This window comes from Gobio gobio (genome assembly GCF_949357685.1).
Source record: "Gobio gobio genome assembly, chromosome: 15".
Lineage (NCBI taxonomy): Eukaryota > Metazoa > Chordata > Actinopteri > Cypriniformes > Gobionidae > Gobio > Gobio gobio.
The window spans coordinates 14,508,317-14,525,887 of record NC_137108.1 but is presented as its reverse complement, the minus strand read 5'-3'; positions in this window follow the sequence as shown (position 1 = coordinate 14,525,887).

The following is a 17,571-nucleotide window of genomic DNA, read 5'->3' as shown; positions in this document are numbered from 1 at the left end:
AATGTAATCTACAGTGTGAAACGAACGTGGTATACTTTAATATACTTGGAGTATAATAATGGAGTTGAATCTAGGCATATTATGGGGTAGCTTCTGGCTGCTGTGAAACAAAGGGATTCGTTCCATTCGACCGTCAGTGGACTGCGAAGTGGACTTCATAGGGTTTTCCGTCATCTTCAGTGAGATTCCAATCCAAAGGGAGCGAACATATTCAGTCCGCAGGGTACTGCGAACGGCGTAGGGAAGAAGGGAACATCGATACATCACTTCACAGGAAGTAAAAGTGAAAATCACCCAACTGTCTTTGACGCGTCGCATGCATCACCTGGGCTGCGTTCAGCACCAACAAAACGTTGCAAAACGTTTTTTAAACGGAAACGGTGCTGCGTTGAACACCCTGTTCTGAAGACGCAAGAGTTGAAACAATGGCAACTGAGAAGGCCATTCTTTGTGTTCTTTTTGAGGAATTTTCGGAGTCTGATGAAATCGATTTAAATACGTGTTTAATACTGTAAAATACATGCAATCACTGCCCTTATCGTCCAGAATGAAAGACAACATCCCAATCCCATTTAATGAACCTTTTTTTTTATCTCCTGGTAATTTTATTTTATTTCTAGTTCTTACTTTTTTAATAGCTTGTATTTTCTTTCTCATTTTTATGTAAATCACTTAATTACCATATATGAAATTTGCCTTGCAATGAAGCTAAAAATATAAATAAATACATCATGTTGATATGCTGTATTTTTTTTTTTTTACGACAATCGTGTCTTCTAATATCTTCAATTGTTGCGTATACTGAGCTGTTGTAAACATCTTTATCCATTTGTAAACATCTTTACTTGACCCATTGTGCGAGCTGTCTCGTGGTTTATATACATGTTGCTGCTGATTGGGCTGACATTTTTGACACACCCACCAAACGAGATAAAACGCATCTCAAACATAGACATAATAAATACATAGACGCCCACGTTGCTGCAATACGTCAACCCGTCCGCCATATTGCTGAGGGCAAGACTGCACTGTAAACAAATGCAAGTAAACGGGTGACCTGCGGCTTTTCTGGATAAAAACAAAAACAACGTTTACATTTATCAACCGATTTCAGTGGTTTATGATGTACGTGGTATACTAAAAGTTCTATTACTTAAAATCTTGATAGTTAGACTTATAAATATATATTTTAATAAGGAATTGTCAAAGGCTTGTAATGCGTTTGGCTTTTTATACTTGAATAAGAATTATGAAGACACCCATACTGAGATATAATTTAATTTTCACATTAAATGAAATAAAGTTTTCTTATGGTGGAAAAGGCATTTTCTGTATTTAACCGATTTTTGCTTTTCTTGTGCTTAGACCGTCACTGAGAAAATGAAACATCTGCAAATACAAATCACACTGGCAGGCTGCTTTCTGTTTTTTTATAGCACTAAAATGATAGATATTTACAGGAAGATACTCTAAATATACAATAACAAAGATAACTCATGGATCCTTTATACATATGATATGGTACAACTACACTGCAATGCAAATAGTAAATACATGATGAAGTGAGAAGTAATAGTAAATAGTGTATAGTCAATAAAAAAATAGTCAATGAAATAAACAAACAGTATACAGCAAATAAAATAATGAATAGTATAATTATATAATATCAAAAATACAATAATATAATGATAATAGCATAGTTTGTATAATACTATAATAATAGCAATCTAATATCAATTGCAGAATAATATAGACAATAATAAAAATAGTAAATTAAATAGTGACTGGTAGGTACAATAATAGTATTGGTATAATAATAATAACAACAATAACAAAAGGCTGTATATTAACCATCAATCATCTATAATCAGTCATCCTTTGTAGGGTCACCATGGCACACATCACAGAAAAACACAAAACCTGAAATGTACACCAGGGCATTGTCCACAAGGCTACCAAAGCGGGTTGGCAGGAAGCTGTGGTCACACACAAGTGCAGAAACGTTTACAAAAGGGGATGGAAGCTTATGGGATCAGTTTCCCCCCAAATTTATTGCAGTCACGCATAAAAAAATAATAAGCATGAATCAAAATTTTAAAAGCACATGTGAAAATATAACGCACAAAACTGAAAAATCAATGCAAAATTAACCAGAATCACAAACAACGCAGTCACGGAAATAAAAATAATAAGCGCAAATCAAATATTTAAACAAGTTTAAAATTATATTGCTCAAAACTGAATCATGAATTCAAAATTATCCAAATCGCTCACAAAATCATGTTTTCTGCTCTTATTTTAATTTTTTGCATGTCCGTGCTCTTTTCTCCTTTGCTCTTGTTTCCACATTCTGTGCTTGCGGTTTCAAATGTTGCAGTTCAAGTTTCATGTAAATTAGGGGCGGGTCTTAGCATCACCATTGGTCCACTAGTTTTAGATTGACAGCTCATCCTCAAGCCAATCAATTGAAGAGAGAAGTTGACGTCACTCCAATGCGACTCATGCCGCAGTTCAGCCAGCCGCTGTTGAGCTATATACGAGTATAACGTGTTCTATATCTGCAAGGAAATACATTATTGTATTGTTATAAATATAATCTTAGGACTCTTTCCTTTTGTATGATAGACGTTTTAGGGGGGTTTCCTCACAATTAAAGCAGTAAAATGAACATGATCAGGACTGGGTGTTTAAAGCTTGGCTGTGAGCGAAACGCTTTCACTATCCGTGCGTCACTATGCACGGATGGGCTTTTATTTTATCCGCAACCTTATCACAAAATCCGTCGGCCCCAACGTTTTTTGACCAATGTTCAAAGCTGCACCCACCCGCCATCCGCTGATTGTAGCTAAAGCCTTGTTGGGCGATGCAAGGCGATGCTGACGCCAGCAATCGTAATGCAAGGGACTGGCCTACATTAAACCTTTAACTAAAATAGTTATTGAGCTGTTTACACTGTCATATACAATAAAAGAGCCTGCACAGCGACAGGAAAGGAAAATAACGCAAAAAACCTGCCTACCATAGCCTATAGAGCATTTGACTGAAGGAGCTCATGCACCGCTCACTGGTAAAACGACGTGCGCTCAAATCCCGCTCCAACATGACATTTCTCTGTACTGTAGCCTACTTTACTTGTTTTAGTTTCATATGTTTAAATATTATAATGTTATTTTTTTCATTTCATTTAGCCTACGTTGATTATGAAATATTATTATGATATATGTGAGAAAACATGGGGGACAGAAATGATTTCGTTTTGTATAAATTGTTTCTTCATTTTAATCAACGTTTTGTCAACCAATTTCGAGGATTTAATAAATAATAAGCAAATATAGCAGACAATGGCATGGAGGCACCAGCGCAGCACGAACGGCTTAAAGGTCCCGTTCTTCGTGTTTTTTTGAAGCTTTGATTGTGTTTACAGTGTGCAATATAACATGTGTTCATGTTTCGCGTGTAAAAAAACACAGTATTTTTCACACAATGTACTTATCTGTGTACCGCTGTTTCCACTGTCCTAAAAACGGCTGGTGATTTCCTCTTTCTATAAAGTCCCTCCTTCAGAAATACGTAACGAGTTCTGATTGTGCCAGCGTTTACCGTGTTGTGATTCGACCGCAGCTTAGCGCACGTGCCAGCGGGTCCTGTGTTGTGATTCTACAGCAGCTTGGCGCACGTTGGAAAGGTCACGCCTCTTAACGGAGAGATGTATGCGTTCAATAATCTCTACAGCGTCCCTGGGAAAGCCAAACAAAGGTGATTTGACTCCTGGATGAAAATAACACCGTCTCGATGACATGGCGATAAACACACTCAACGCAACAGTTCCTTTTCTCCACGCGACCGTCCGCTTCTCCACGTGGGACAGCAACAAGACCACGCCCCCTTTTTCGCGTTTCTTTGTGGGCGGAGGTTAGTCTGTTCTACTGCTCTACTGACGTAATTAAAGAAGGAAGTACCAGGATGTAGTCCAAGCCAGCCGTTCGCTGTAGGCTTTGAAAGGGAACTTCTGTTAAATAAAATATCTCGCTTGGCATTGAACTTTGAGCTTTATAATTTTACAGGTATTATTTATGCTCTAACAGCAACATTACACACTAACTAAAGTTTGAACAATGGGATCATGCGGAATGGGACCTTTAAATTAACAACTAGGAAAAAAAACTTTAGCTGGGGGCAGCCCTAGCTATACATTATATATATATATATATATATATAGGAAATATTACTGCTCAGGCATTCTGTATGCACACCGCAACGGTCACAATATGACCTCATGTATGTTTTAAAAACATAATTCAACATATAAATATTAAGCCTTTTTTTAATGGCCACGTAAAGTGTAGGGGAGCAGAACCTAATGCGGGTTAGTTGTAACGCGCATGTTTTAACACTTTCCACACATGCCAGAATTACAAAACTTAGTGTATTTACTAGTTGCCATATCAACATTATTTAGAGAAAAAATAGCGCCAAAATTAAAAAATTTCTGGAAGATATTACTGAACATGTTTTTAACCATAGCAAAAGTAAATTTCTTACTTAAGTTTAGTTTTCATCTCTGTTTTTTTGTGTTTATTTAAAATAAGACAAATCCGATATTATTTTAATCTTATCTGTTATTTAACAGTTGCTATTGTTCTTTAATGCTGATCTAACAGCAGAAGACACGAGCCAAGATTTAAATCCAGTTGCAGATGGGGTGTGTGTTAACACTGCGTTACAATGAGCCCCTATTAGAAGTATGCCATATATTATATACTTTTATGAATTCTTTTGAGAATGAGAAAAGGGTGAATAATGTCTGAGAGTTAATGTTCAGAAATTATTAATTATTATTATGTTTTGAATTATGCTGTATAGCTGTATTTAGCGATGTGTTTATAGTCAAACTCAAAAATGCTTATATTTTTAATGATTAAAAAATGCCATTATTTTATTTTAAAAAGTTAATAATTGTATTTTGTTGACAAAATATTTTAGTTTGTCTTGTATATTTTTTTGATCATTTTAAGAAGTTATTTGGTCATGTTACATTGTGCCCCACCTATGGGGCATGTTGTCACATTTCACTTCCATTCTTTCGGGGTAAATCAAGAAAAAAGTAAACACTGTATTAATGAAACAACACCACATAATTGTACTAGACATGTGTGCAATTAATGTGGGAAAAAAATAAATAGCCTACTCTGAACCCCAAGTGGATTTACACAAACTGGGAAAGTCAAAAAGCGTTAGGCTGTGCCCCGCTCTCCCCAACAAATAAATTACTAAATGCTAAAAATAAATACATGTAAATTAACTCAAATTTGCAGCACCTCCACTTCTGCTGTTTTCTGCTGTGGATGTTATTGAATTTGTATAAGTTTAGCTCTTGCGTTCTCTCTTTTAAATGCCTATTCCCTGAGTGACTACAATGACTGGCTGTTTTAAGATATAACTAATATCGAAACAAAACCCAGGCATTGTACGGGCTCCCTTGCAGGTTTGCTTAGTGGCCTACCAGGCGCTGCAACAATATTTAACAATGTAGGCCTATATGTTTTTATTTATTATTAATTTGAATGGTTGAACCACCCGCCCGAATTTAAAATATTAAAATATCATTTTTCGTCACGTCATCCGCCCGATCCGCGGCTGTAACCACCCACCGCGCATCTCTAAGGCCCACTGTTTGTGCAAGGAAATATATTTAATCATGAATATATTAAATATATCAATTTACACAATCAACATTTTAGAGGGGTTAATCATGACCCCAAATAGTTGGTTAGTGCCACTCTCATTCCAAAGAAATATTTTTCACAGCCAGTGGTGGAATGGAATGTAACCACATATGAATAACATTATTGCATCTATAAAACACGTCAAAACTCGATGAAGCACAACGAGAACACATATGTTCAAATATTATAATTTTTTTTATTTATTTAATCTATGTTGATTATGAAAGTGAACAGGATAAGATGCGCAATGTGTCAGAAGACATGGGGGACAGAACTGATTTTGACACAACTTTTTTTTGACAAAACAAGTTTTGTTTTGTTGAAAGCCTTTCTTTTCAGTGAATTTCGTTTTAAATAAATTGTATCTTAATTTTAATCAATGTTTTATCAACCATTTGCCTGGATTTAATAAACAATAAGCAAATATAGCAGAGTAAGTCGACAATGACAGGCGCCAGCGCTGTGTGAACAACGACTTAAATGAATGAATAGGCTACTAGAATTTTTATTTTATTTTTATTTTTTAGTTGGGGGCAGTCCTAGCTATTTCAGATAGCCTATATTCGAACCAGCGCATGTCACAAAGGGCTTTCTGGGTTGAGGGTGCTGCGAGCGGAATGAGCTTCAGAAATTAAATAAATCTTCAGAAAGTCGCTCTGGAGGAAAATTACCGCTCTTTCTACGCAAACTGGGCCACAGATGGTAAGCACAATTACATTAACCCAAAACTAAATTAATTAAACTTTTTAAAATTATTAGAATAGACATTAATAGAATAAATTGTCATGCAAGTAGGCTACTTATCAAATTAGGTACTCTTTTACTTAAGTAGGGTTGTCATTGTGGTACTTCTACTTTTACTAAAGTCAATATGTCTCTGGTTATTTGTAGCCTATTACTTCCACCACTGGTGATAGCGAACGCATTATAGCTCAACAGGCTGCAGTAAGTGTAAGTCAAGCGTCAGTAAGTGATAATGTTAATTTTACTGCTTTAATTTTTCCTAGTTGTTAATTTAAGCCGTTCGTGCTGCGCTGGTGCCTCCATGCCATTGTCTGCTATATTTGCTTATTATTTATTAAATCCTCGAAATTGGTTGACAAAACGTTGATTAAAATGAAGAAACAATTTATACAAAACGAAATCATTTCTGTCCCCCATGTTTTCTCACATATACCATAATAATATTTCATAATCAACGTAGGCTAAATGAAATGAAAAAAATAACATTATAATATTTAAACATATGAAACTAAAACAAGTAAAGTAGGCTACAGTACAGAGAAATGTCATGTTGGAGCGGGATTTGAGCGCACGTCGTTTTACCAGTGAGCGGTGCATGAGCTCCTTCAGTCAAATGCTCTATAGGCTATGGTAGGCAGGTTTTTTGCGTTATTTTCCTTTCCTGTCGCTGTGCAGGCTCTTTTATTGTATATGACAGTGTAAACAGCTCAATAACTATTTTAGTTAAAGGTTTAATGTAGGCCAGTCCCTTGCATTACGATTGCTGGCGTCAGCATCGCCTTGCATCGCCCAACAAGGCTTTAGCTACAATCAGCGGATGGCGGGTGGGTGCAGCTTTGAACATTGGTCAAAAAACGTTGGGGCCGACGGATTTTGTGATAAGGTTGCGGATAAAATAAAAGCCCATCCGTGCATAGTGACGCACGGATAGTGAAAGCGTTTCGCTCACAGCCAAGCTTTAAACACCCAGTCCTGATCATGTTCATTTTACTGCTTTAATTGTGAGGAAACCCCCCTAAAACGTCTATCATACAAAAGGAGAGAGTCCTAAGATTATATTTATAACAATACAATAATGTATTTCCTTGCAGATATAGAACACGTTATACTCGTATATAGCTCAACAGCGGCTGGCTGAACTGCGGCATGAGTCGCATTGGAGTGACGTCAACTTCTCTCTTCAATTGATTGGCTTGAGGATGAGCTGTCAATCTAAAACTAGTGGACCAATGGTGATGCTAAGACCCGCCCCTAATTTACATGAAACTTGAACTGCAACATTTGAAACCGCAAGCACAGAATGTGGAAACAAGAGCAAAGGAGAAAAGAGCACGGACATGCAAAAAATTAAAATAAGAGCAGAAAACATGATTTTGTGAGCGATTTGGATAATTTTGAATTCATGATTCAGTTTTGAGCAATATAATTTTAAACTTGTTTAAATATTTGATTTGCGCTTATTATTTTTATTTCCGTGACTGCGTTGTTTGTGATTCTGGTTAATTTTGCATTGATTTTTCAGTTTTGTGCGTTATATTTTCACATGTGCTTTTAAAATTTTGATTCATGCTTATTATTTTTTTATGCGTGACTGCAATAAATTTGGCGGGAAACTGATCCCATAGAAGCTCCTCAGATTCTTCTACTGCTAGAGATTACATTTCAACAGCTGGGGTCCGTTTTTCGTACCTCGCTTAATACATCTGAGATGATTTGACAGATCCCAGATCTTTTAATCGTGATCACTGATCTCTGGATAATTTGGTTCTTCAAACAAATTTGCGGATTGGATTAAAATATCTGGATTAAGTTATCTGAGATTACTGCACGTTCTTGTGTTCCCTGAAGAGGGCAGATACTCAAAACCACGATCAGCAATGCAGCGATTGGCTGGTGGCAAGACAGCAACGTAAATTACATCATATAATTAAAAAAGCCACCTGGCTTTTAACTGTACGTGTGTAAACCTCTAATAAAATGATAATATATTCCATCACAAATAAATCTCTCAATCAAGTGGCTGTGTGTATAGTACTATACACAACATTATAGTATTATAATATTATTTTCAAATACTCATTTTTATATGATTTTTATATTATTATTATTTTAAATGATTATTGCCCCAGGTTCAGTAATGAACTCTTGAAATAAAGTAGCAGTGGCTGGGACAGATTTTAAGTATGCAACCTAATCCTGTTTACATGAAATAAACCGCTCCTGAGCAGGTTTGAGTTTCCGGACCTGTTGCTATGACAGCAAGTCCAGGGGCCAGTTGCATAAACTAAGCCATTATGTTAAGACAGTGTCTTAAGATCTAGTATGAGCCACTAGCAGTTAGGCAAGTGGCATTCAGTCTTACTTTTCGTATCAAATTAAGCCAGTCTATGTTTTTATGTAACTGATTTAAAAAAATTATGAACCGTCTTAAATAAAAAAATCTATGTCTAACTTGTAAGACTAGTCTTAATGGTTTATGCAACTGCCCCCCGGATGAGCTTCGAAGAACCAAACAATCCAAGATCATGCCAAATCGGCAACAATCAAGTCCAGCTAACTGAGTTAGCCACATACGAAGAACAGACCCCTGATAGCGACAGGGTCTCATCCTGTGGTTCCACTTTCCCTGAAGTGCTTGGAGAGACACCGCACCGGACCATGAGACACCGGAAAATGCCCTGGAACTGGCCTGCAGTTGGATGTTTATTCCATCCCCCTAAAAACACACACACACACACACACACACACACACACACACACACACACACACACACACGAAATAGTTCACACAAAAATTAAAATGAGCTGATAATGTATTCACCCTAAGGCCATCCAATATGTATATGTCATATAAACATATATATATGTCATATCTTGGCCAGCAGAGTTTCATATTTGGGTGAACTAGAACTGCACAATTCTGGATGAATCACGATTTTTTGCTGTAATCCTACTTGTCAAAGGTTTTAATAGAAATAGCAGAATAATTGTAATTTAAGAATAAGATGTAGGTGTTTGAATTAATATTCTTTTTACAATTAATCATGCAGCTCTTCCTTTAATACAGATATTGCCGCTTTTCAGATTATATTTTGATATCTAAAATCCATACCTGATGCTCGAATTCGAGCTCTGAAATCGTAGTTGTTCAGAATCATCAACTTCCCACTGTCACCTCTTTGTCTGGGAAACCTTCAATGTGTGATAAAAGTTAGCTAGCCAACTAACTTAACTAACGTCAAAGGTCCTGTTCTTCGTGATCCAATTTTTCAAACTTTAGTTAGTGTGTAATGTTGCTGTTAGAGCATAAATAATACCTGTAAAATTATAAAGCTCAAAGTTCAATGCCAAGCGAGATATTTTATTTAACAGAAGTTCCCTTTCAAAGCCTACAGCGAACGGCCGGTTTGGACTACATCCTGGTATTTCCTGCTTTAATTACGTCAGTAGAACAGTTTGTCGATTAACCTCCGCCCACAAGAATACGCGAAAAAGGGGGCGTGGTCTTGTTGCTCCCTCGTGGAGAAGAGGAAGTGTTGCGTTCGGTTCGGTTTGGTTGCGTTTGTCGCCATGTCGTTCAGACGCTGTTATTTTCATCCCGGAGTCAAATCACCTTTGTTTGGCCTTCAGGGGCTGTAGTTTGAGCGCGTTCATCTCCCCGTTATGGTAAGAGCATAGACTGTAAAAAAATATGGACGACGCGACTTCATTGACTTCCGCTGACCAAAGTTGAAGCTTTCATAGGCCCGCTCACGGCGCTGACATCTTGGGACCGAGTCTGCGCAGAAGCGATCTCGGGACCGGAGTTGCGCAGTAGAGAACAGGAAGTAGAGGCGCGATTATCAAAAGCCCGCCCACACTCTCGCAGATGCAGAACAATTCATTATTTTGGTGTGAAATAAACAGTTATGGAAGTGTAGAAATTAAAGCTAAAGCTCCAATCTCCTCCCAAAAATCCAGAAAAAAGTCCGTTAGTGCCTCAGTGACAAGTTCATTCAGAGAACCCGTCAATCTCAGCTGTCAATCATGACGTCACACCCCTCGTTTTTATAGCATCAAATAACTCACTAAAACTAAACTTATTTAAAAAACGAACACTTGAAATGAAATTATTGTAATAAAAACTGCCTAAAATGACAGAAACCATCTTTAGGAAACAATTATTTGAAGTGTAATTAAATTGTTTAGTGTGTCTCGCGCCCATTCTAATACATGGAGAGGCGGGGTTTAGGAGCTATACTGGGACCGGCCACCGGGGGGCGATCGAGGCGCGAAAGCTTCAATTTCTGACTGAAGCACTACAGGCTTGGGTAAGAGGCGTGACCTTTCCGGGCAACGTGACCTAAGCTGCTGTCGAATCACAACACGGGAACCGCTGGCACAATCAGAACTCGTTACGTATTTCTGAAGGAGGGACTTCATAGAACGAGGAAATTCTCAGGCCGTTTTGAGGACAGTGAAAACAGCAGTATACAGATAAGTAAATTGTGTGAAAAATACTGTGTTTTTTTACACATGAAACATGAACACATGTTATATTGCACACTGTAAACACAATCAAAGCTTCAAAAAAAAACACGAAAAACGGGACCTTTAAGAGTCACAATATGTCAGTCGCCTGTCATAAAAGTCTTTCAAAAATATATAGATGAATATTTCGATTTCAGGAAATTTAATTTATAAAATATAATATAAGCTAAAACTATAATATAAATCATGTCAACTCACGTCTCAACTTTCACAGCTAAGTAGCGACATCGCTAGCTATTTTAGTCTGACTCTAGTGACCACCTAACGTCACTAATACGAATTATATAATAATATAACGACCAAATACAACCAGAAACAAATGTTCAGTCTTACTTGTGAAAGGTAATTCCCCGAGAACTGTTTCCAATTGTGCGGTGATTTGTACAGCCCCGAGCAGCACACGAAGCAGGCATTTTTCTCAATTCCAGTTATTAGAGTTATTGGAAAGTTGCCCTCCGCAATATGGCGGCGTCGTTGACGTGCGGTCCAGCGGCCAATAAGGCGTCTATGTATTTATTATGTCTATGATCTCAAACCTGTTGCACACCGTTTCCAGGAAACATGACATTCAACCGGAAACCGTAGCAAAACGTTGCGCACCGGTTTGAGCTTTGAACGTGCCCCTGTCTGAACTAATGATGGTGCAGAGCCGTTGGTTGGAAGCGTTTTTACACAGCTCTGCGATGGTGGAGTTTACATATGCATTTGAATATTCTTAGTTATACAAACTAGGGTATTTATTAATGGTTATGGCAATAACTGTTACATTCGTATATTATATTTTATGAATATGTTAACCAATTAAAAGTGTTGAGAAGCACCTGAGCCTGAGGGCTGTCATTTTTTATATTTTACTTTATTTACCTCAGGAATATCTGCAGCTGCACTTGGGAAAGAAAGCGAGATGAGGCCGCTACAAAGAACATTGATTACATAGTTAACCAAATCAAAATGTATTTTCATATTGAATGATAGATGCAGCTTCAAATCTGTTCATAGTCAATACAGTTAACTTATAACTAATAAAACTAATGGACAATGTTTCTAGCAACAATGCGTTTCGGGGAATAATTAATTCAAATGGTATAAATATTCATGAGTCTATGAATATGATTTGCTTGTTGTACAGACAATATCAACGTATAACGGAACCTTTAATCATTTAAAAGTAACCTTTATCCAAATTGATTTCTTCATCAATTATCAATCTTACAAACCTTAAAGGGCATATTGCAGGTTAGAGACTCCAGTGAGTCAATGTATAGAAAAATAACGTAGGAACTAGATTTTCTTTAAAATATACTTTAAAATAGCCTACGCTATTAAGGCTTTTGGAATCGTTTTTGTGAGAAAATTTTACTTCCGCATCTAAAAATGCCAAAACCGGACGTGACATAAGGAGAGGGAGTGCGGTGAATTTCAACGATAGGAAAACAATGGATCGCAATGACAGCTCGGACGCTGAGGACATTATAAATGTTTATTAATACTCATATGGCAGACCACAGCCATACAATTATGACACACAATTAGTTGTATTCGTACTTTACTTGAGTATTATTTTTTCGGGAAACTTTGACTTGAACTTCACTAAATTTGAAAGATAAATATCGTACTTTTTACTCCACAACATTACTATCAAGGTCCTCAAAGTCGAAAGTCATTTCTGTAGCAGCTTTGAAAGTCAGTGGATGATTTTTTTCTTCTTTAAAAAGGTTTTTTGTTGTTGTTTTGCAGACAGCCTATCAGTAATCACTCTTGTATAGGGTCTTGTATGTGAAGTTTCCCAAAATGTTTTGAACACTGATCAATTTATAGCGAAATGGAAGAAGGTGGTTCCTCAGTGCAGTGTGTGCACCTATGGCCATACTTAGAAAGTTTGTTTCAGTTTTTCTGAAAACATTAAAGATTAAAGAACGGAATTATTTTTTTCAGTAACGAGTAATCAAACAGGCCTACTGTTTCTCCAGTTACAACGCCGTTAGCATTACTGAGAATAAAATGTGGCGTTACTATAATTGAGCTCACTGAAGTGGTTTTCATCCCAACAGGCTCTCTGTCAGTCGGACCTGCAATGTTTTTTTTTTCTCCGGTTGGTTGGTGTGTGTGTGCGTGTTGGGGGGTATAGTTGGGGTGGTAGGCCTACCTGCTGATGATTGGTGGGTGGGAGACAAGGTTGAGGTTGATAGGTTGAGTTCTCACTCACACACACACACCTATGACACACACACGCATATGCACAATCACACACACCAACGACCAGGAGTCAGAGCGATGGCAAGTCCAACGACTTCAAAGGTAGCTTTCGCAAACTGGAAGTATAAGCGCCACTTTTCCCTCGTTAAGGTGTAATGTTTATGTAACGTGCAACTTATGCCCAGGAAGAAAGAGTCTCTCCATGTCGGTGGCAAGTAATTCTAATCTAATGAAGCGCCTCACACAAGGGCGTAGATTTGGTTTGAACATTGGGGGGGGGGGGGGGGGGGGGGTATAATGTTGGTATGGTTGAATGTTGGTATGATGCCTGTTTTTTATTTTATGTGTATTGTTATTGGATAATTTCTATCTATCTATCTATCTATCTATCTATCTATCTATCTATCTATCTATCTATCTATCTATCTATCTATCTATCTATGCCTACATGCTTTAACTGATTACAAATTTCAACATATACAAATATGAAAGAGACAACATTTAGATTTTTTAACAAAGATTTTTACATTCCACCTTAATGCATTTTAACGGGAAACACATCGGCTCTTGAACAACTGTAAAGCATTGATAATTACAGACACTATTGAAAAATGAACTAGCAAAACAGACGGCTGCTTTGGTAACTTGTTATACTGATAGTTATAGCCAAATACATTGCAATGGATTAGTACATGCTTTACTTGTAATTTTTTGCATCCCTCTCTGACCAGCAGTTAAATATAGTCCGCTGTGCAGCGCTTCTCTTCCCTTTTGGTGTTAACGTTACCCGTGTGCTCTTCCATTCAAACACCACTCACGTTGTTTTGGTGAAAGTGCGACTCATTGATTGGGCGTTACCTGGAGGGGGAGTATTTTTTGTCTGATTTATTATGACAAACTCATATTTGATTAGGAACAAAATTATTGTTACAAAATAAATTAATTCTACATATTTTTCATTTGATCTACTGTGATTTTCATGTTGAAATATTGGGGGGGGGGGGGGGGGTTGTAAATGATGGATTTGAATATGGGGGGGGGTTACATCCCCCCCATTAACTACGCCCCTGGCCTCACATCACATGCCGCCACAAAATGAGTGGCTAAAAACTCAGGTGATAACGTGAGCTCCACTACCAAAGGAGTAGTATAGTACTGATAGTATAGGCCTACTAAATATATTTACAATAATGTATTGAATTTGATAGGTGTCGCTCACATTGTCCCACAGCAACATTACAATAGTGTACATTATAATGTACAATGTTTTATAATAATAATTTATTCTATTTAGTGTCCAATTCATTCATTTAACATATTTAATATTGGGGGCATCCAAGTTATTTGACATATTTGAACATTTGGAAAAGAAAAAAAAAAAGTCGTAACAGTAGTTACTTTCCCTGGTAATTAATTACTTTTATAATGATGTAACTCAGTTACTATTTGTAAGTAGTAACTATAACTAATTACTTTTTTAAAGTAACGTGCCCAACACTGGTTGGCATACAATCGCATGTCTGCATGTCTCATAAAATGTTCATAAATGTAAACGTCTGGGAGAAAGAAGCGTAAACAGTTTGGAGAACATCGGATGTGTATCAGTGTATTGGATCCGTGCATTTGTCCTTAAAGTGACAACAGCTTTGTAACTTTTATACAAGTATTTTAAATTAGTTTAAGGTAGTCATATGCTAGCATGTCGGATGGAGCATCACTGACTGGCTTTAACCACCATGGTGGCATTATGTGCATTTATACAACAATGCAACAATAATAAAATAATGCAAATATACTTTTGATACTTAAGTACTTTTAAAAACAAATACTTCTGTACTTTTACTTAAGTAAAAATCTGTTTTTAGAACTTTCACTTGTAACGGAGTTATATTTGACTAGTAGTACTTTTACTCAAGTAATAGTTGTGTACTTCGTCCACCTCTGTACGCTGCTAAACTACAACCAATTCCCATTACCACTATTCCCAATGTACTTTGGGAATGTTACATCAGCCTCAAATCATTTGTTTACCTGTACTGAATTCCTTAAAACCAATCGGGAAGAACGCTGTTGCTAAAGTGTATTACCAGGTAGGCAGAACAACCTCAGTTGTTCAGTGGTTTCCAGGTAAGGAATCTACTATAGTATAAATATTCCTCAGTGTTTTTATCTCACAAGGGAGATATGTGGTGTACTTACTAACTTTATAGCTCATGAAATACATAAACAACAAAAGGTATAGGCATATTCCTCCTTCTAACTATACAATTATGTGATTAGCTAAACACGCCAGCATGCATACTTGTAACAATGCATTGAAGAACCCATGGATGATCTATCGGAGGATAGGATCGTGTTTGTTCACGCTGGATCTATAGCCAGTGGGCACAACTAGAGCCAGTGGCTGAGAATGATAGGAGCAAGACAAATTTCTGTACAATTTGAATTTAATTGCATGCACTTTAGCATTTGTAGACGGTGTTATAGCGTTTTTCTCTATAGATCAACACCTTGCTCACCTACAGTATTTGCGGTCCTTTTTACAAATATAAAGAGTGAACGCCAAGTGCTGCTAAGTGAGGTAAAGTACCTGGGTCATGTTATTTCTAAGATTGGGGGTAGATTAGGGTTCCAGCGGTCACATACACTGAACAAAATTATTAATGCAACACTTGTTTTTGCCCCATTTTTCATGAGCTGAACTCAAAGATCTAGGCCTTTTCTATGTACACAAAAGGCCTATTTCTCTCAAATATTGTTCACAAATCTGTCTACATCGGTGTTAGTGAGCACTTCTCCTTGCAGAGATAATCCATCCACCCTACAGGTTTGGCATTTCAAGATGCTGATTAGAAAGCATGATTATTGAACAGGTGTGCCTTAGGCTGGCCACAATAAACGGCCACTCTAAAATATGCAGTTTTACTGCATTAGGCTCACACAGTGCAATACATTTCCTTCACATAGAGTTGATCAGGTTGTTGATTGTGGCCTGTGGAATGTTGGTCCAACCCTCTTCACTGGCTGTGCAAAGTTGCTGGATATTGGCAGAAACTGGAACACGCTGTCGTATACGCCGATACAGAGCATCCCAAACATGCTCAATGGGTGACATGTCCGGTGAGTATGCTGGCCATGCAAGAACTGGGATGTTTTCAGCTTACAGGAGTTGTGTACAGATCCTTGCAAGATGGGCTGTTTGCACCTTTCCAAAGTGCCAGACGCCATCGAATGTGAGTATTTGCCCAGTCAAGTCAGTTACGACGACGAGCTGCAGTCAGGTAGAGACCCTGATGAGGACAAGCATGCAGATGAGCTTCCCTGAGACCGTTTCTGACAGATTGTGCAGAAATTCTTTGGTTATGCAAACTGATTGTTGCAGCAGCTGTCCGGGTGGCTGGTCTCAGACGATCTTGGAGGTGAAGATGCTGGATGTGGAGGTCCTGGGCTGGTGTGGTTACACGTGGTCTGCAGTTGTGAGGCCAGTTGGATGTACTGCCAAATTCTCAGAAACGCCTTTGGAGACGGCTTATGGTAGAGAAATTCACATTCAATTCACGGGCAACAGCTCTGGTGGACATTCCTGCAGTCAGCATGCTAATCGCATACTCCCTCAAAACTTGCGACATCTGTGGCATTGTGCTGTGTGATAAAACTGCACATTTTAGATTGGCAAGCCTAAGTCATACCTGTGCAATAATCATACTGTCTAATCAGCATCTTGATATGCCACACCTGTGAGGTGGATTGATTATCTCGGCAAAGGAGAAGTGATCACTAACACAGATTTTTATATTTTAGAGAAATAAGCCTTTTTTGTGTACATAGAAAAAGTCTTAGATCTTTGAGTTCAGCTCATGAAAAATGGGGGCAAAAACAAAAGTGTTGCGTTTAAAAAGTTAAAAATTTGTAAAATTCTGTGTAGTTCAGGTGTGCAAAACTCAGTTCCTAGCTTCAACCCGTAAATGCACCTGATTCAGCTAATCAAGTCTTATTTTAAAACTACAGGTATCCCAAGGTGGGATTGATACAATGTTGAGTTTTCATCCAAGCCATAGTTTTGGTTAAGATTGACATTTCAACGTTTAATGTTAGATCATTGAAATTGAGATGAAAGCTGCATTACTTGATTTGTTATAATCAACTGGGAGTTTGGAACTGGAGCTTTAACCATCTCAGTACCCTCCATGAGCTGACAGAAATAAATGATTACTTGTGATTAGCATATTCTAAATAGGCTATGAAGAATTCCAGGGTGTCTTGTCAGATGTAGATGAACACTTTGACGGTTGTTAATGCTGAATATGAATCTCAACAAATCAATGGCTGAATTCTCTAGAAGATTATTATTTAGACATTTTTGTTATTATTTTTT